This window comes from Polistes dominula, unplaced genomic scaffold, assembly GCF_049000335.1.
Source record: "Polistes dominula isolate Pdom_NZ unplaced genomic scaffold, Pdom_raw_medaka scaffold_35, whole genome shotgun sequence".
NCBI classification, from domain to species: Eukaryota; Metazoa; Arthropoda; class Insecta; order Hymenoptera; family Vespidae; genus Polistes; species Polistes dominula.
Window position 1 is genome coordinate 665,337 of NW_028300968.1, and position 21,505 is coordinate 686,841.

General features: G+C 27.6%; 1 protein-coding gene and 1 long non-coding RNA gene across 2 annotated transcripts in view; one reads left to right on the forward strand and one right to left on the reverse strand.

Annotated features, from left to right (window-relative positions):
- sns (sticks and stones) overlaps positions 1-21,505 on the forward strand; it is a 347,782-nt gene that overhangs the window by 278,486 nt on the left and 47,791 nt on the right. The window lies entirely within an intron of this gene.
- Positions 15,021-21,505, reverse strand: part of LOC149032340 (uncharacterized) — a 58,438-nt gene continuing 51,953 nt past the window's right edge. The window contains exon 2 of the long non-coding RNA XR_016176799.1: positions 15,021-16,866. This is a non-coding gene — a long non-coding RNA (uncharacterized LOC149032340). The remainder of the gene's footprint in view (positions 16,867-21,505) is intronic.

Sequence of the window (21,505 nt, forward strand, 5' to 3'; positions counted from 1 at the left end):
AGTGACTCTCACAAAATCGTCAGGTTGGTGATAGATTAGCGAACGGTTTCCACGGTATTTGACGCTTGACACACGCTGATTCCCACATTTGATGTATTAGTGGTCATTAGGCTCGAATAAACATACCTCTGAGATTGTGTGTTTCTCTCTCATGTTCCTTCTATTTGAGAAAAGGATTTCGATTTTTCTAACAAGACATAATTAGTTAGTTTGATCAACTAAATATAGGTTAACCGCGTGTGTTAATTATCTTCTTTATTAATTAACAAAATTGACCAAAACAAATATTATATTTGATATTTAATTAATAAGAATTGAATCGAATATACGCGTAGTATTATAATACTGCAATCAGTATATAGTTGTATTTAATATGAAATATTTCATCGGTAAAATATACTAATTAGTAAGTAAATATTAAAAATAAAAGTTCTTAATTATCTTCAGTCGCGGCGTTGCGAAATGATATTTTAGAAATAAGTTTAATATTAATAATCAAGTTATATATGTATAATCAAATAATTATAATTAAAATATTTAATTAATAACAATTGAATCTAATACGCGTTCTATTATAATACTTTAATTACGTGTATTTAATATTAAATAAGTTCTTTGATAAAATATACTAATTAATAAGTAAATATTAAAAAAAAAAAAGAAAAGAAGATCGTATTAACCAACGCAGTAGAAAATGATACTTTTTTAATAAGTTAAACATTAATGAGACCACGTTACATTTGTAGAATAACATACACATTTAAGGGATTAAATTTCGATTGGTGGAGAAGTTTCTCGAGCGAGTAAAGTATAATTTAGTAAATAAAAGGGGCGAAAAGTTTAATCTAGGTAGAAAAGGCGAAGCGTTTCTGGTAAAGGCAGTAAGCTCTTTGGAAAACTCGGAACAGTTATGTAATGGCATTACCCCTACGAACTTCGATAGTTTACGGTAACGCGAGAACGCGCCCTTTTCCGTAAAAGGGGTGGTCCGACCCAACCACGAAACTTAAATGCGAACCGATTTCGCGTAATAATGACTGACGTTTAATCGTAACGCCCCCTTTTCATCCTGTGTAACATCGAAAGAGAAACGGATTCGAAAACTTTTACTTCAATGAATTCTAATAGCGTTGTCAATACTTTTACAACACGTTTGCTCTACTTGTTACCTTCAACTTGCCAAAAACTCTATCATATATATATACATAAGGATAGACACTTTATATATGCTGTATATATATATAGATAAGATTATGCTTTCAAGATTGATAATTTTTCTTTTCAAATATTTCAAATAACGGTACACATTTGACAAGAGGAACACTCAAACGTGTTACATATATAATTGTATAATGTAATGTAATATATAATAAAATTTATATATATGTATATATTTTTTATTTACTTTTTCTATCTCTTTTTATTATATTTTTATCTATAATTTTCAATATAAAAAATAACAAAAGTTATTTGAATAAAAACACTGAAGAGAGATACTTACTATACTTTATGCTTTATCTACATAATCATTTTAGCAAAGAACACTTATCTGACACTTAACTTATCTTTTATTTTAATACTTCTTATTGTTAGAAAATTTATTAAAGATAAAAAGAGTAAAAATAAAAAAGAAAAAAAACAGGTAAAATACGATCGTACCGGTACACGTACAATGTTCCACCATTTTACTCTATATATAGTATATATTCGTTAATATGTATCTACCTTTTATCAAGTAAATGAAGAACAAGAAGAAAAAGAAGTAGAAGTAGAAGTAGAAGAAGAAGAAGAAGTAGAGGTAGTAGAAGAGAAAAGTGTTCTCGGAGATTCTCTAAAACGTTAAAACGTAGAGAAGCTCTTCTAGTAGATATATGCATATCATCCCCATCGAAGAAACGGTAATTTCCAATATCACCCTTTAGCATAGTACGAGAAGCCATAAAATACATTTTACAATCCATATCATCTTTACACTAACCTTCTTCCTTCCCCCCCTCCATCCACCCTCTCTCCCTCCCTCCCTCCCTGTCCAACCATCGTCTAATCACGAAACGTTTGTTTTATCTTTAACGTAAACTTATAGCGAGCGAATTAAATCGAGCTTTATAAAGAAGAAGAATAAGTATTTTAAAGAAAAAAAAAAAGAAGAAAAAAAAGGAAAGATAGTTTAAACGATAGAACACGTTGAAAGCAAATTTCGATACGATATCGTAGTAACGGAAGCGTGAATAAAAAAAAAATAGAAATAAGAGAGAGAGAAAGAGAGAGGTAGAGAAAAAAAAATAGAAAAAAGAAGGAAGGTAAATGTAATATATAGAAAGAAAAAAAAAATCAAATGGGTAAGGTATACGTAAAAAATAACCAAGCTGATATCAAGAAGTTGATTCGGATGGGGTTGTACAGCTTGTAAAATGAAAAAAAAAAAGAAAGGTAAAAACAAGGTAGAAAAAAAAAAAGTAGAAAGAAGAAATAAAAGCTTCGTGTCATACAACCGAAAGCGGATGAAGTAGATAGAATTCGAAACTATTAAACTAAACGTTTTTTTTTTTTGTATTTTTTTTTGTATTTTTATTTTTATTTTTTGTTTTTACCTTTTTTCGTAAAGCGAGTTTTCGGTGTCGTTGAGATCTCGATACTGCACGAATTTTCATCCCCCCCCCATCATACCCCCGGCATCGTGTCACGAATTTTTTTTTTCTTCTTCTTTTTCCTGGTTTTTTTTTCTCCTTTCTTCCTCTTCCTCTTCCTCTTCCTCTTCCTCTTCCTCTTCCTCTCTTTCTCATCCTCACTCACCATTTTATGAGAGAAGAAAATGTAACCGGAACTATATTCGATCTTTTTTGGTTTTTTTTTTTTTCAAAGACACTAAGTGCCATATTTCATTCAACGTCGATTAAATATTAGGGTTCATAAACGTTTTGTTTTACATGAAAAAAAAAAAATTAATAAAATATTGAAAATAAAAAACTGTAACCTGTTTAAATAATATTTGAAAAAATATTGTAACCTCTTTAAATATAATTTAAAAAATAAAATAGAACAATTGCAAATGCATATACGTACGTGTGGTATCTGTAAAAATTTAAATTTAAAAATAAGAATAAATTAATGAAAAGTGAAATTAAAAAAAAAAAAAAAAAGGAATTTCAATAACCGTAACACATTTTCTTCTTCATCATATCTTTAACATATATTATAACCAAGTCTGATATTTTATTTCGTTATTTAGTAGAAGTAAGGTTTTTAAAATGTAGCACCCAAGAGAATTCAACTTACACCTAATGCACTTTATGGTTTATGGTAAAATACTCCCTTACTTTTTCTCTCCTTCTCTTTACCTACCACCCTTATCTTTTGTTATTCATACTCTCAAATAAGTTAATCGATGATGAAGCACCATCATCATAATCATCATCATCATCATCATCATCAATATCATAACCATCATAAAACCATCGCTTTTATATCTCATATTAATTATCGTTCAAAAGGTAATATATGCAAAACAAAAGGGCGGATCCTGGCAATAAAAAATTTTCCTTAGGGTCTCTCTAGTCTTATAAAAAAAATATGAGAAAAATACTTGGGGAAAGTGAACGATTATGTGTATGAAACTATGTACATGTATATATATACATATATATATTATATATATAAAGAGAACTTGATTCGCCGTTCTTTGCATTTCTCTGAAAAAGATTTTACATCACCGAGACCGAAATCCAGTAAAGCCATCTGCTATCTCTCTCTCTCTCTCTCTCTTTCTCTCTCTATTTCTCTCTCTTTTTCTTTCTCTCTTTTTCTCCAACGTTATCAAGGATCCTTTAACGCGGACATCCGCTACGCGATATTCATTATTCATAATATTCCAGCGTGCTGCTGCGAGAGCAGTTCTTTTCGCGAGCACGTTTCCTGTGCCTCTGAAAATAGCCGTCATACGTTTTCACGAACCAACCGAAAGAGAAAGAGAAAATGAGAGAGAAAGACCTACGAATAGAAAAGATAAAAAGAGATAGAGAGAAAGATATATATATATATATATATGTATAGAAATATAGAAATATAGAAATATAGAGAAAGAGAGAAAGAGAATAGTTAGCAAACTGTTTTACAAGCTCGTATATGCCATTTGAATAAATATAGATAGCACGTTAATAAGCAGTTCGCTAATTGCTTCTGACGTAAATAACCATGTACGTGTTAGTATACCTCGCTTATAACATAGTTTCCCCTTCCCTCCCCCTCCCCCTCCCCCTTTCCACCCCTTCCCAAAACTTTGGATAATTATAAATTAAATAGGTTAAACCGAATAAAACCGCGATAATACGTCATCGTACTACTTTAGGCGCGTACTGATATATATATATGATTTTGTAAATCATTTTAGAATGTATATTATAATTTAATTATCGTCGAATCTTATACCAAAAATAATTAAAATATTTAACAGAGATTATTTTACAATTATTATTACATTAACAAAGACATATTTTAGATGTAAGTAGAATAAGAAGGAATAAGAAACAAATTATTCGGCCGAGGATAGGAATTTAATAATCGTGTTAAAAGTTTGATCATTTTTCTTTTTTCTTTCGTCCATTTTTTTTTCTTTTTTTTCTTTTACCTCATTCATTCGCGAGATAGAATTCGAGCGCGGGAAATTGAATTTCGCTATTCAAAATGCCCAAGCGTTTGCAAGAAGTTCGATCCTCGATTTTCTTCCTATCTATCTATATCTCTCTCTCCTCTCTCTCTCTCTCTCTCTCTCTTTCTCAAATACGTTACCATGTTCTTCTTATAGTAGAACAGGCATCTACCGCGTGAAGGGATATAAAAGACACGCGGAATTTCCTTCGCATTGTTCGGAAAAACTTTCGAATTCGTTGAATTCGACGCTAGGAATTGAATTTCTTCTTTCCCACTGCCGCCCACCCCTCCCCCTCTACCTCCTAAATCCCAACCCCTAACTCCCACTCTCACCCCCTGCACCTCCCACCAACCAAAACTCAACTCTCGTTCCTTCTTCAATTTTTTTTGTCCCTTTTTTTTTTGACGTCAAATCAACCGCAATCACAAAGCTGCTTTTACCAACCACCCACCTTTCCCCCCCCCCCTCCTCTTCCCATTATCTTACCTTATCATTAATATCCAACTACGTACTATACATTATTTTTTGTCTAGCGTGTGTCTCTCGTCTATTCTCGTTTTCTCTTTACGATTTATCAAATGAACGTAGTTTACTGACAAATAAGTTTATATGTTAATAAAAGGTGTGTTCACTAACCTGTTCACATTAAGCAAAAAGGATTTTTAGGTTTGGAAAGATTTTAATGGAATTCTACTACTAATACTATATAAAATAGTATATACTATACTAATATATATGTACTATATTAATATATATACTATAGTAATTCTAATGCTATATAAAATGATAACAGTGATTTCTAATTATTATATGTATTATATAAATTATATATATATATAATATTATATAATTATATATAATAATTAAAATATATAAAATATATATACTATATAAAATAGTACTATAGTAATAGTATTAGTATATACTATACTAACTCTAATACTATATAAAATGATAACAGTATATTTCTAATTATTATATATAATAATTAAATATTATAATATATGTAATATATAAATATATATAAATAAATAAAATATATAATATATAATAATTAAAAATAAATAAATATATATATATATATATATATATATGGTCATCATCCATCAATACTTTTGTACAGAAAAAATTAAAACAAATATTCGAGTTATTTTTGTTTAAATATTAAAAAATTCTTCACAAAACTATTGGAATTGGGACCGAGCCAAATCATTGTCTTTTCTTTTATTGTTCCAATTATAATTAAAGCATATTGTAATACTATCTAAAAATATCGTCACACTTGGCTATACGAAATTGTTTTTGACATATCTATCACAGAATAATCAAATATAACAAAACGAATTTATTGTGTTTCATTTTACAAAGTTCATCATTTTATTTCTTTTCAATTCTCTACCTGTTACACCACCAATTCGCGTATATTCTTGTCCGCACGTATAGTAATCTGTCAGAATAAGGTGGTTGGTTGCTTCTATGCATAAATTTTCCTTCCCGTTAACGTTTACGTTTTTACTCGCACGAATCAACCGAAGTAACGCACGGTTAACCAGCAAAACTCGCAATTTTGCTTGTTTCTTCTTTTTTTTTTTTTTTTTGATTATTCAAAACGCAACGAGAATTCATTTGTTTTATTATCTTATATATAATATAAAATCATAATACGAAAAATCAATTTTAACTTTTATATATTTGAACATTCTATCTATCTTAATAATTTAAAAAGAAAGACCAATAAAATGACACGAAATAAACAATGATTTTATTACAACCTTTTCTTATGCTGGACATAAAATAGTTCAACCCTTCTACACGTAGTGGACACACACTTTTTCACTGATCCCTCAATTCCTCTTCCGTTGCACATTTTCTCACACGAATTAATTTTATTCAAATTTTAATACACTTTTCTTATATCACAGGTAACATTTAACATCGTAGTATCACAGACACTAAGTAAATGAGAACGTTGTATTTTTAAATTATTTCTATTAGGTATATGACTACGTCATACACATGCGTAACATTCGGAAAGTTATATAAACAACATTGAATAAATGTGTAGTGGTAGGGGACATTAACTCAGTGGTAGGGGACATTGACTCAGTTCAACAGCGGATTTCGAGGAAGACGATACTCCGACCAATATTTTATTTATATTATCATCAATACTCTTTATTAAGTATATTACTATTGTTGTACACATACGTAACATTTGGGAAATCATATAAACAACATTGAAGAATAAACGTATTTTCATAGAGGACAACGTGCCAGTTAGAAGGAGAATTTTGAAGAAGACGGTATTCCTTATATGTATTCCGTGCTTTTAAATAATAAAACACATTTTCTTCGATTTATTAACAATCATAGGTATGTTTAACAGAGAGAGAGAGAGAGAGAGAGTGAGAGAGAGTGAGAGAGAGTGAGAGAGAGTGAGAGAGAGTGAGAGAGAGTATATACATTTTTCTAAACATTTATATAGTTATTAACATAGTTAGAATATTAAATAATTGTAATTTAATTATTAATATTATGAATAAGTATGTTATTCTTTAAATTATCGCTACACTGAATTTTTTAATTATCTAATATTATATAATATTATCTAAATAAATATAATTTTTTATTTATTATAAATAATATATATTATATATAATATATATAATATAATATATAAATATAAAATTAATATAAAATATATAATATATTTAAAATATATTAATATATTTTATTTATAATAAATAAAAAATTTTAATATATAATATAATTTAATATAATCTATAATTTAAATATTATTATATTACACATAATATATAATATAATATTATATTATATATTATATTATAAATATTACCTAATTTTATAAATTTTGCATATTACTCATTTTATAAAATGTAACAAAATATTAAAACACTTAACAATTATCTACACTTTTTTAGAAATCTTTTTAACAGATTTTATTACAAAACAAATTGATCTAATAATTCATCAAACATTTACATTTAAAATAGATTTGATTAACAATTAGAATAATATATATATAACTTAATGAACTGAATAAATCAATCAGAGTCATTCGTTTACATTGCTTAACAGTTCGCAGTAGTTCGAGTCAACGTATAGTTTGATTTAGTCTCTGACGAGACAAAATTGCAATATAGATGACGTAGGCCGTTGTTATTTAGTTTTATAGTGGACTTCCTGTCGTTCGAATAAGATTTACATTGGCTTCTGGAAATGAAATCAAGGAATCCGTCCTATTCGTCGGAATGACTCATATCCGGTCGAGCGTTGCAATAAATTTGTATCCGGTTTGTTTTTTTTTTACCCTTGTCCCTTTTATTTGTTTTTTTTTTTTTTGTTTTTTATCCTGATTCTTTCTTTTGCTTTTTTCTTTTTCTTGTTATCTTCTTGAAAATTGTCGCGTCTCGAGAATTTCCGTTGAACTAAGGAAGAAGAAAAAGTCCCTAGTAGGAGGTATAGGGTACCATACCTTAAACTTCGTCAAACTCGAAAGAAAAAGTGAATAAAACGAGTTGAACTATGCTCTCTCTTTCTCTCTCTCTCTCTCTTTCTCTTTCTCCCTCTTTCTATCCCCCAACCCTACCTAAATGACGAACTTCACGATTTCATCTAATTTTACCAATCGCGAAAAGTTCACTTTCAAAGCTTTTTCTATTTCCGTTTATCGATTAACTCATTCCCCTTGTTCTTCTCCTCTTCTTTTCTATTTTACCCTTCCCCACCCCCAACCCTTTTAACTCTTTCGTTTACTTTGACGCGAAAGAATGTCATCATCCTGGGGATCCCTCAGTGGAAATTGAAAAAGACCTACTTATCTGGGCTTAATTTAACATCTAAATTCTTTGTTGTTTTTTTATTTTTTTTTATTTTTTATTTTTTTTTATTTTTACGGATATGAAGTAGGAAAATAAAAAAGGGAAATTGATCTGAAATTATTCACTTTTTTCTATTTATAATAAATTAAGAATATATTTAGACTAGTATCTAAGTGATACTAGTATCTATAGTTTAGGTATCTTCCTACTGTAGTGGCATCTATTATTAGTCATATTGTTGAGTTGTAGTTAAATTTGAAAATTTTGTTATAAATACTGTTTAAGTTATTTGTGTGTCAATTCTGAAATTAATCGTGTTATTATTAACAATATGGAACATTTGTAAACTTCTATGTCAAATTATAAATTGTGAACTGTTGTAAAATGATGTTTAGCTAACACAGTGGTATTAGTATTATATGTATACTAATATTATTTATATTATATTAGTATATAGATAGTTTAGATATATACTTTGTTGTTCTAAAATTCGAATTAATAAATATTAAATAACAGTTTACTAAGTAAAAATTTAGATTTACACTTTGTTCTATTATAAAATTCAAATTAATAAATATTGATAAACAATTTACTAAGTAAAAATTTAGATATATACTTTGTTGTTCTAAAATTTAAATTAATAAATATTGAATAACAATTTACTAAGTAAAAATATAAATATATACTTTGTTGTTCTAAAATTCAAATTAATAAATATTAAATAACAGTTTACTAAGTAAAAATTTAGATATACACTTTGTTGTTGTATTATAAAATTCAAATTAATAAATATTGATAAACAATTTACTAAGTAAAAATTTAGATATATACTTTGTTGTTCTAAAATTCAAATTAATAAATATTGAATAACAATTTACTAAATAAAAATTTAGATATACACTTTGTTGTTGTATTATAAAATTCAAATTAATAAATATTGATAAACAGTTTACTAAGTAAAAATTTACATATTATCTTAAACTCGTGACAATAAAAATGACAATAATGTATTCTATACTAGAATAGATAATAAGATGAGTGAAAACCAAAAATGTAAGAAAGAAAACCTTGACCATGATAGTGTATTTGTGGTAGTGGTTAGGGTAGTGGTCTTCAGACAAAATATCCTACATGACTCGCAAAAGAATATATCATATCACTTTTCTACTTTTTTTCTTCTTTTTTTGTTTTTTTGTATTTATCCAACCTTTCCTTTCTAGACGTATCTTTTCATATCACATTGTAGTAAGTTTTACCTTCGTCTTCTTGTCCTAGGTTAAAAAAGATCAAAAATATTTGGAAGAAAACAAGTTTGACGTTCCACTCTTTCTTTCCTTTCTTTCCTTTCTTTTCGTTTCTTTTCGTTTCTTTCTTTTGGAGGTTAGGTATGGTAGTAAAGTAAATTTTATATTGTAAACGAAAAGAATGTGTGTATATAAGTAAGTATCTACTTGAATCAAGAAATTTTCTTATATTCCACTGCTACTTTCTTTCCATCTTACATCTCTTTCTTTCTTTCTTTCTTTCTTTCTTTCTTTCTGTGTTTCATATTCTTTTTTACAGAAAAAAAAAAAACATACAATGAAAATTGAAATGACGTTTGGAAAATGGTCCCAAAGCGAAAGAACGAAGAAGAAGAAAAATTTCATTTCTAATTTCTTAGCGAGAAATTTTAACGATATTGAAATTGTTCCTCAACTTTTACTTTTTTTATGTTACTTTGAAAAAAGTATACTTTAAAATTTTTTTACAACAAGAGAAATGGCGAGAGGACACCAAAAAAATCGAATTTACACGTCGCTCGATAAAATTTCGATAATTTTGTTACATTTATTTCGTTATTTTGTAAATACTATTTTTCTTTTTTTTTTTTTTTGTTTAAAAAAATATCCAACATTGAACTAAATTAAATAGAAAATTTATCATTTCATGTTAATAAACGGGAATATCATTTAGTTAATAAAGATTTCAATTAACTCTTGCAATGATAAAATATAAATTGTAAAATGTGAGGCAATTATATTGTTTCAATAATTACTCTTAACAAATTATTATTTTAATTATAAATATTTATAGGAGTGATATTTTAAACAGTAATATTGAAATAATATTAATAATTGTGAAAGATATAATATTTAAACGTAATATGTGAACTAAAATCAACATTTTATTTGACTTCAAAATTTTATTTATCTTTTAAAACATATAACGAAATTAAAAAAACGTACGAAATGAAAATAATTTAAAATATATTTCGTAAATGATATTTTCAACCGAGAGATTACATATCACATAAGTTAAATATTCAAATTTGAAAAAGGATGATCTTGTTAAGAACTTAAGAAAGTACACTTTACCGAATCCTTAAAACGTAAAAGTAAAAGAACTTGTTAACTAACTAGTTTGTTTAACATCGTGATTATTTTTGTAACTATTATATGTAGAGTATATTACTTTTGAATATTATTTTAAAAAATTTTAAAAATAAAAAATAAAAAGAAACACGTTTGCAGATCACACGTTAGAAAATTGTTTATTAATTAATTACTTCGATATCAAATGTGGTTATTTTTCATTTTTACGATATGAAACAAAATATATTAAAAATAATTGAAAGAGACGAACAACATAGAGAAAGAAAGAAAGAAAGAGAGAGAAAGAGAGAGAAAGAGAGAGAAAGAGAGAGAGAGATGTATATCGCGTGGGTGCAATTTAGGAAAACTTTGAAAATGGGTTTATGGGTACAAGGACCCCATATTATTTATTGCCCAATCCGGAATAATAGTAATCGTTTTAGTATTTTCATTCTCTCATGAGTGAAAATACGATTTTTCGACAACTAACTACCATCATGACGAGAAAAGTTTTCGAATATGAAATTTCATTGTTTCAATTGTTCGGTTATAACAATTACATGAAAAATTCAAAAAAAAAGAAAAAAGAAAAACTATTATAAATCAAAATTTGTAGAACTATTTCATTAAATAAAATAAAAATCTAACATCATTGTACGTGTATGTAAATATTAGATGGTTTGAAAAGTCGTTTCATTTTTCTTTCGTAAAAATGAAGATAATTTTTGCTTCGAGCTTAAACCTAAACCTTTCAAGTAATCAAAAATAGTTGAATTTGATAAATTTAAACTCTCATCGATCTCATGTGTTACTATTTGTCAGTTTGCATCAACTAATGCCATTACTGCGTCATCAAAAACCGAAACGACTTTTCGAACCATCTAATATATTTGTCTTTTTAAATATATAAAATGTAAGTAATAAGTAGTTTGTTTTTAACATTAATTAATTTGAACAAAATATATATTGAACTGTATTTTACAAAATTATTAAATGAAATATTTCAAAACGTGTACCTACACAAAGGGAATAATATGTCAATGCACATCAAACGCAGTTATACCTTGTATACAATGGATCAATACTTATTGGTTTATTCTACTTTATTTTTCTTTTTCTCGTACTTTTACATATCCAATTACAGATACTGGAAAATAAAATAAAAAGAAAATCAAAAGTAAAGAAGCAAATGAAAGAAAAATGAAAAAAGAAAAAGAAAAAACTCTAGAACGCACACGAAGCGTATCCTCATTTTTATTTTTTAGTTTTTTATTTTTAATCTTTTCTTTTTTCTTTTTTCTTTTTTTTTTTTGTTTCTTCCCCAGGACAACATCGAATTTCCACGTAATTAACTTTTCCTATCTACGTCAGTATTTTATATTTCCTTTGGCTTTTCAGCTTGCTTGCTTGCTTCCTTCCTTGCTTGCTCGCTTGTTTGCTACTTTACGAGCATACCCGGTGTATTGAATTATTCGTCCTTCGAACTAATTCTTAGCAACTCAATTATCTAAGAGTTTTTGAATCTTTGAGAACGAATTTTCGAAGAAGAAGAAGAAGAATAAAAAAAAAAAAATAATAATAAAGAAAAGAACGGAAAAATATGAAGTACAACACTTTACTGATATAAGACGTATTTTATTATTAAATAATGAAAAAAAAAGAACTAGAAAATACTAGAGATAAGGAGAATATAACGATGAGAAAAAATAAATTAATGAAGGAAAAAGAAAAACAAATGGAAGAGAACAAAAAATAAAATGTATGGTGGTTTTTATATTTCTCAACGATGAACCCCCCTAAAAAAAAAAAACATATAAATTGATCAGATCAACGAATTAAAGTTAATAACTCGTAGGAATTCTTCATCATTTAATGAAAAATATAATAAATTAAATAAATCAATTAACATTCGTGCAGTTGAAGAAAAATTTGAAAACATTGAATCTTATTCGATAAAATAAATCACCTAAATCGCTAATTTTCCATTAACACAAATGACACTGATACAAATGTACAAATAATTCTCTTGGAATTGATTGTATTAAATTTTTTAAAATAAAAAACAAAGATTACAAATGATAATAATAATCATCAAGTAAACCATAAGCACGCAAGAGTTTGACCATAAAACGGGAAGACGTATGTTCCACTAATTATTTCGGACTATAATTTTCGCGTGACAAACGAGAAAGGTGGAAAAGGAGTTTCATGATTTAATATCCAATGATACGTACTTACAACATTACCATGCATATGTATTATATCTATACAGGGTAGTAAAAAAAAAAAAAACTTTGAAAAAATATTTAATTAACGTGTGTGCCATTTAAAATCAATCAATCCTAACGATGTTAATAAATGATTATAATATTTAATAAGCGTACGATATCGTAAACTAACGAACGTTTATTTAATGTATACTTGCTCGTAATTTTCGTATGTTTAAATTAAAAAATATATATTTCCTAGAAGCAAGAAGCAGCCTTGTTCGTAGAGGGAAACAAAAAAAAAAAAAGAAATAAGAAGAAAATTAAGATGAAGTAAGAAGAACAAAAAAAAAAAGAACATATTCTCCTTGGTCCATTAACTTATTGTTAAAGACGATCGCATCTTTGGTTAAACGCACGTAGAGAAAGAGAGTTTTGAAAGTTCCAGCACGTTGAGCAACTTGCCAAGCAGAAAACAACAACGCTAATTTCTTTGTATCGCGATAAGAACGCTGATTCTTTGCTTTCACGTTTCAACGATAAGCGTAGTAGAAACTACTACGAGTGCTGCATCACAATATGCGAGCTCACGTATATTACATCGGTGTTAGATAGAAGAAAAAAGATAGATAGATAGATAGATAAAAAGAAATAGAAAAATAGAGAGAGAGAGAGAGAGAAAAAAAGAACACATGGTTGGTTATGTGGTTGGTTTGTGGTTTAGGGAGAAGGGGATAATCCTAGGAATACAATTGGGGATAGTTTGTTAGAAAGAAAAAGTTATGGTTGGATACTTTTACGTAGACTTTTTAAAAAGATTGACTCTCAAACTTCCATCTCCTTTTTTTTTTATTTTTTATTTTTATTCTTTTGATTTTTCTTTGTGACACCACCATCATCACCATCATCGCTTTACCAAGTAAACTTACTTTCTCCGTCCCCCCTTCCCTTTTTGGCGAATAATATATTATACGATCTTTCTCGCGCTAAAACTCATACTTCGATATCATCTTTGTCCTTTATAGTAGTTTATGTATGTGTGTGTGTATGTGTGTATATGTGTGTATATATACTTACACATTGATCGTAAATCTTTGGGTAAACTTTGCCAGCCATTACGATATGCAAATTGGCGAACGCGTTGGGCACCACCACCGCGTTGTTCTTGTGCGGTCGTATTAAAGAGGCACCCTTTATAGAACAATATAAATTCGACGATAATAAGCGGATAAATAACAGCTCCGTCGTTCATTTGTTGGTTGGTTGGTTGGTTGGTTGGTTGATGCAAAACACGCGATCTTACAATTCGTTTGTATTTTTTTATTATTTTTTTATTATTTTCTATCATCTTATTTGAAAATATCATTTGTAAAAACTACTACTATGATCGGATAGAAAGTATTTTCTTTTTATTGCATTGCCATTTAAAAAAAAAAAAAAAATCAACTATTTTATAAATATATTTTATTTCTTTTTTTTCTTTTTAATAATTTACCAATAGTGTATAGTCTATTGTATAAAATGAAATTAATGATCAACGTTAATGAATAATTATAACGCGAGATATATGAAATTATTATATATAAATTCATCTATAGAGAGAAAATTTAAAAGATAATATTAACAAATAATTATTATTAAAGAAATTTCTACAATAAAATTCGTAATATTTTCCTGACGCAATGTTCCAACTTCATTTATAAATGTTTATTTAATAATCGATAAACCCAACCACTTTAGCCGTGAAACCAACGTATGAACAGTAATAATAATTATTTCTATTTATTCGAGACAGAAGAATAAACGTAATGATAACGCAAGGTTTTGTTTTGTTTTCTTTTATTTTTTTTTATTTTTTTTCATTAATATAATAATCTAAATTTATTCGATCATCATTGATTGTTCGATCATTTTTTTTTTTTCATGATATTTATTCGATATCATAAAACTAACAAAACATATGCATGCATTTTATTATTTTATCAAGTGTAATAATTACTGTACAAATTTGTAGTTTATTCCCATAGAAAATTATGTTGAAAGTGTGGTGTAAAGTATGCAAGCGTATTCAATACTTAAAATTTAAATTATTCGATGTTTCACATACCGTGGAATGTAAATCCTCGTGTTATTCTCTTTATCTCTCTCTCTCTCTCTCTCTCCAGAGGATCAAAACGCGATTGGTTTAAAGTTCTGCATGGCAGCATGACCCATCAAACTATCCTACGTTTTACTATTAATATATAATAATTTATTCCTCGTGGCTATTCTGCTTACACACAACATATGTAGATATCTATATGTATAGAGATAGAGAAAGATAGTGAGAGATAGAAAAGAGAGAGAGAGAGATAGAGAGAGATAGAGAGAGAGAGTTATACACAATATTGTACATACGTGTCGTGTACACTAGAACAACGTATATTTCGTATAACATCCATAAATGCTATAGGAAATCAGGTCGAATAATATCGGTTATTGAGGCAACAATGCTTCGAGGCTTCAAATAGTGAAATCTAATTACACGTTTGTCAATACACTATATCAAAACGAGAATAACAAAATGAAAATTAAAAAAAAAAACGAACTAATTCACCCAACTAACGACAAACGTCATAATATCGTCACATCACCACTCATGCTAGTAACTCTTACTTTTTATTATTATTTGATTGTTTATCAATTGAAAATATTTGTACAAATAATTATTTTTGTTTTTTGGTTTTTGTTTTTTTTTTTCCAAAATGTGAGACATGTAACGAAACCATAAGCGTTAAACACGTTTTAGTAGACTGCCCCAATTACATAAATGCACGAATAAAATATGGAATTCTTTGCGATTTTAAAGACGGCCCTTACTCTCACCGAACACCATAAAAATTTTATTAATTTCCTTAAAGCAATCAAGATGTATGAACACATATAATATTATCGTAATATTAATTGTAATATAATTAATGTAAAATATACTATAACTAATGTATGTCATGTCGCTAATAACCTAGTTGTTGATGCGACAATAAACTCATATAAATAATAATTATTAATAATAATAATATTTTTCTTTATCATAATAATCATACGTAACCCATTTATATTTATCATTGATTAGAATTCACATCTAAAGTATAAGATCATCTTGGGAATACGCGTATGGGTTCATCTGATATGCAAACAAGACAATATATCAATTTATTAATTGTTTCGTTTAATTATTTGTTACAAATATCGATCTCATGTGTGTCGGTCATTTGCACGTATTAATTTATATTTTTATATAAAAAAAAAAATAAAAAAAATACACGCGTGTATACTCAAAAAGTATAGTCGTATTTATTTTTCGCGTTCGCATACATTCACACACGTAGAAATATATACAAGCATCTCTCTCTCTCTCTCTCTCTCTTTTTCTCGTTCTCTTCTCCGCAAGCGGTGCCAAGAGAATGTCTCTCTAAATAATGTAAAGTGTTCTTGAATAATGCATGCACCTACCAGTAGGAACATGCGAGCGATGCAAGTAGTGCATTAACAACCTGCATTATCCGTGTATGCTAGCTCAACCACGAACATTATACCGTCTCTATGTCGTCTACCCACTGACTACTCTCTCTCTCTCTCTCTCTCTCTTTTCAACATACATACAAATATATATATCATACACACTCACACATAGTCATTTTTCCATTTCTTTTCTTTCTTCATCTTCTTTCCACGACGATTCGAAACTGGGCCGCCTCGAAAAACTTTTCAGCTTTTGCGAAAACCCTTCCTTCCTCCTTCCTGCTGCTGCTGCTGCTGCTTACTGCTATTGGTCTCTACGAAAGAACATACAAGCTTTTTTATTGTTTTTTTTTTTTTTTTTTTTTATTTACTTTAATAGTCCGAGCTCACCTACAACGACAACGCTCTTTTCTAATAAATTTTCTAAGGCTTTCTTTTCTATTCTATTCTTTTTATTCTTTGTACCATTAAACGAGCGACGTATAGGCTTCAGAAACCATAAGTTTGTTTTTTTATGCTAAAGTACTATGATTCTTATTTTTTTTTATTTTTTTTTTTTTTTCCATACGTTTCATCATAGTGGATGGTTCAAATAATTTTTAATTTAATTAAATGGCTAGTAAAATTTTTATGAATTTTTTTTATTTTTCTTTTTATTTCTTTATCTTACATACATGTTTTTAAAGAATATTATATTGAGATAGTACAAATACATTTTCTATGAAATATTATATCACGTAGTATCTTTATCTTATTTTGTCGTCTCTATGATTTCGCATCTTTATGTATTGTGATTTATTTTCTATGATAAATCTACGAAAGATATATATATACCGTGTACTTGTTTTTACGCATGAATGATTTCAAGACACATACGGTAGTATCACGTCTTTGCATAAACATTTACCATTTCTCATATATGAGACAACACGCGCGTGATTTCTTTTTATAAGTTTTACCGATATATAACACGCGTGTAATATAATGTAAATATTTTAATATGACTTATATATATACAAGAGATCTTCTTCGTTTGATTTGTATTATTTCTCTTTCTATTTCACTTTATTTTAATTTTTCGAATGATACATAATTTGGTGACATTACGAAACATAGAAATTCTAATGAAAATGTAAGATACGTTTCGTGATTAGTTTTATGGTTTTAATCCAAGTTAGCAATGTATTATAACGCTATAGTTATATAGAAGAACAGGGAAGGTAATAGGAACTAACATAGTTTGAAATATCTTAGAAGAGGAGAAACCTGGATTCCAAATAGACAAGCTTTCCTTCTTTCTCTCTCTCTCTCTCTCTTGAAAGCATCTCGAGACAATAAACAAGAGAAGAGAAAGCAAGGAAACATAAGCGAATGATAACGCGAAATAGTAGTCGTCCATTTGCCTTTTCTACTTGCCAAGAAAAATGTTAATTTACTTACAAATATATTCCAACATTTTTTTCTCCATCATCCCTTCCTTTTTTATTTTTTTAAATTTTTTTATTACTTCAGTCTTTCATCCTTTCCATGCCTTTTTTTTGTTTTCCATTATGTTAGGTAACTTAAAAAAAAAAAAAATACTTTTTGACTCTTGACACTGATGAGAGACAATTTATTATTTAATCGTCGATTTATTTTTAACGAGAAAAATGTAAATTTTGAAGAAGAAAAAATAAATGCACATAATTAATTGAATTTGACATTAATTGCACTTAATCAAATATACGCAGGCAAATTAAAGTGGCACTTAAATGCCAAATAGGTGAAGCAAGCATATATATTTATTTATAATAATCGTCAGAGATTATATCTTCTTCTATCTGTCGTTTTATCTCGAACTAATTATATTACACCCAATTGAATTTGATGAAGTAAAGGTATTAGTACCACCTTCATTTAACCGAACTAATTAGATATCATTAAAAATTGTCGAATAACAGACAGGTACGTACTTTTTTCTGCCATTGAATATGAATCTACTTCATTTTCGAAAAAATTCAAAATGAAATGAAATGAAAAAATATCAGCTCATTTCTTTCCTTTTTATTTTCTTCTTCTTCTTATTCGAATTTTCTGTTCTTGACATTTTTTTTTTTTGTTTTAATCTTTCTTTTCGTAAATTTAAATTACTTTCATTCATTTTTCTATCTCTTGGTAAATCATTTTAAACAAAAATAATTGCATTTTAAAATTTAAGATAGTTATTGGATAAAGTGAGTAACGTGTTGTAAGTACAAAATGAAATCTATAAATCACGTAAATTTCTAAAAAAGAAAAAAAGATTAAAAAACGTATTACGAACTAGCGTAATAATAAACACCGTAATAATAATATAATTATAAATAAAATAGTAGACATAATATATATAATAAAAAGAATGTAAGTACAAAATGAAACCTATAAATCACGTAAATTTAAAAAAAATGAAATAAAATAGAAAAAGATAACAAACTAGCGTAATAATAAATACCGTAATAATAATAATAATAATAATAATATAATTATAAATAAAATAATAAACGTAATAATAAAAAATATGTTTCAAATAAATTCTCAATAGAATAGTATAAATCATAAAACAATGTAGAAACCATTTGTTTTTTTTTTGATATTCGATTTGTTACTTAAACACCAGCAAAATTTCTAACGCTTATGTTCAATTTTATTACCTAACGAGAAAACTAAAAAGAGAAAGAGAAAGAGAAAGAGAAAGAGAAAGAGAGAGAAAAGTTCTGAAGAAATATTTGAGAAAAGTTTTCTCTCTCTCTCTCTCTCTCTCTCTCTCTCTCTCTCTCTCTCTTTCTCATTGTAGAAAAGCAGGTTGAAACAATTACCGTGAACCAAATGCAATGAATCTGCCAAACAAAAGTCGGACTCCTCGTCGTCGCCATGGGCGAATGTTACTCGCCATGGGTGAACGTTATTCGCCACCATTGGCGAACGTTACTCGCCATCGACATCAATTTTCCACACCGCTAACACACTGGGCACGTATCGTACTGTATAATTCTCTCTACTATTTCTCACTCCCTTTTTCTCTCTCTCTCACACACAGATACATACACAAACATACAGACACACACATAGACACACACACATACAAGAGAGTTTGCAGAGTCACTTCTATTCTTTCAGTTGAACGATACTAACGCCCTATCGCTTATACGCACGCGTGCATCGTTGTTGCGGTGCATCAAACAGATCGGTGCACCGAAAAACCAACTTGTCCTTTCACGATACCATTTCTACTGCGAAACAACATTTTCACACAATAATAATCAAAAGTTATTCGACTGGGAAACATCTAGAATTCCTCTTTGTTTTTTTTTTATTTCTTTTTTTATTTTATTCCAATCATTGGAATCGTTATTTTCTTAGAAATTGTAAAACGATTTGGAAATCAACAAATTTCGTATGATCTTTTTCATTGATTTATTACTTCATATATTTTTTCTTTTTATTTTTTTTTTTTTTTTTGTAAGGAATGCGTATTTAACAGATTAACATTAACATGATTTACATTTAACATTAACAATTTTTATTACACATATATGTGTATGTGTGTATTTAATCCTATTAGAATCTGTAAAGCTTTGATATAATATATTTCACTATGTGATAAGATATCGTAGGTAAATGTACGATAATATTAATCTTTCTCTTATCTTCGTGCAATGTCTAATGATTATAATTAAATTCCACGCATTACTCAGCTATTTCGTATATAATAAATAGGTGCTATAAATAATTTCTATAATAATAAATATTATATCATTCAGAATACAAAACGTGTTATAAATATATATATATATATATATATATATATATATATATATATATATATATATATATATATATGAAAATCTTTCATTATTATATAATAATAATAATAATATTAATAATGATGAAAACTTCTAACTTATACAACGATAATATGATATTTATTATTATTTGATAGATACGCGTATTATTATTGAATAATAATAATTCACATTAGTTTCCTTTCCACCTGTTTTTCCCATTAATTAGCAATATTGGTATTATAATGATTTAAAACGTTAAGTATCGAAACGAATGAGGATTCGCGTATGGATTATGGTTTTTATTTGACTATGGTTATTATTCTAGGTTCGCAAATCTAAAAACTTGAAACGTTGGCAACGTAGTTCGATTTGACTTTTGCAAATTTTCCACAATCTCCGTTATCGTCAAAATTCCTTCATTCAAATGCCGAGTATTCGTGCATATATGTATTGTATATATATATAGAAATATAGCTAGTTACTTGCATACATGCATACATATATATGTATAATACATATTTATATATATATATGTAAGTACATATATGCATGAATGTATGCATGCATGCAATACATGCATACTTATAGAGCTTGCACATGGTAGAATCATGTCACCGTTTTCGCGGTGAGACACATGATGGATGGATCATTCCATGACATTATACGCATCGCTGATTCATTATGCGGCATGATTAAATGATTTCGATAAGCGAACGGACCGCCCGGTCATCACCGGTTTTGATTTCACTTTGTTATCGGCAAAATCAAAGTGAAAAGGATTGATATGAAGGATCGTTACGAATCATTGATATATAATCGATCATTGTCAAAATATTATCTTTATTATTGTAGAAAAAAAAAAAAAAAATATATATATATATATATGTAGAAATTTTTAGTATATTTTTATTGATTTTATTTATAAAAAAGTATTGTTTTATAGTAACATCATTTCTTTTTTATCTATAACAAGTCTTGTACTATTTCATTAAAATAATATTTGTTATTATTGATAGTAACATATTTCAATATACCATATGTTTTCGTATTTTTTTTTTTTTTAAGATTTAAAGATAATATTTTAACGAAGTGAACAAAAATACATCAGACATTAGAGTTGATTAATAATTAAATTAATAAGATAATCATA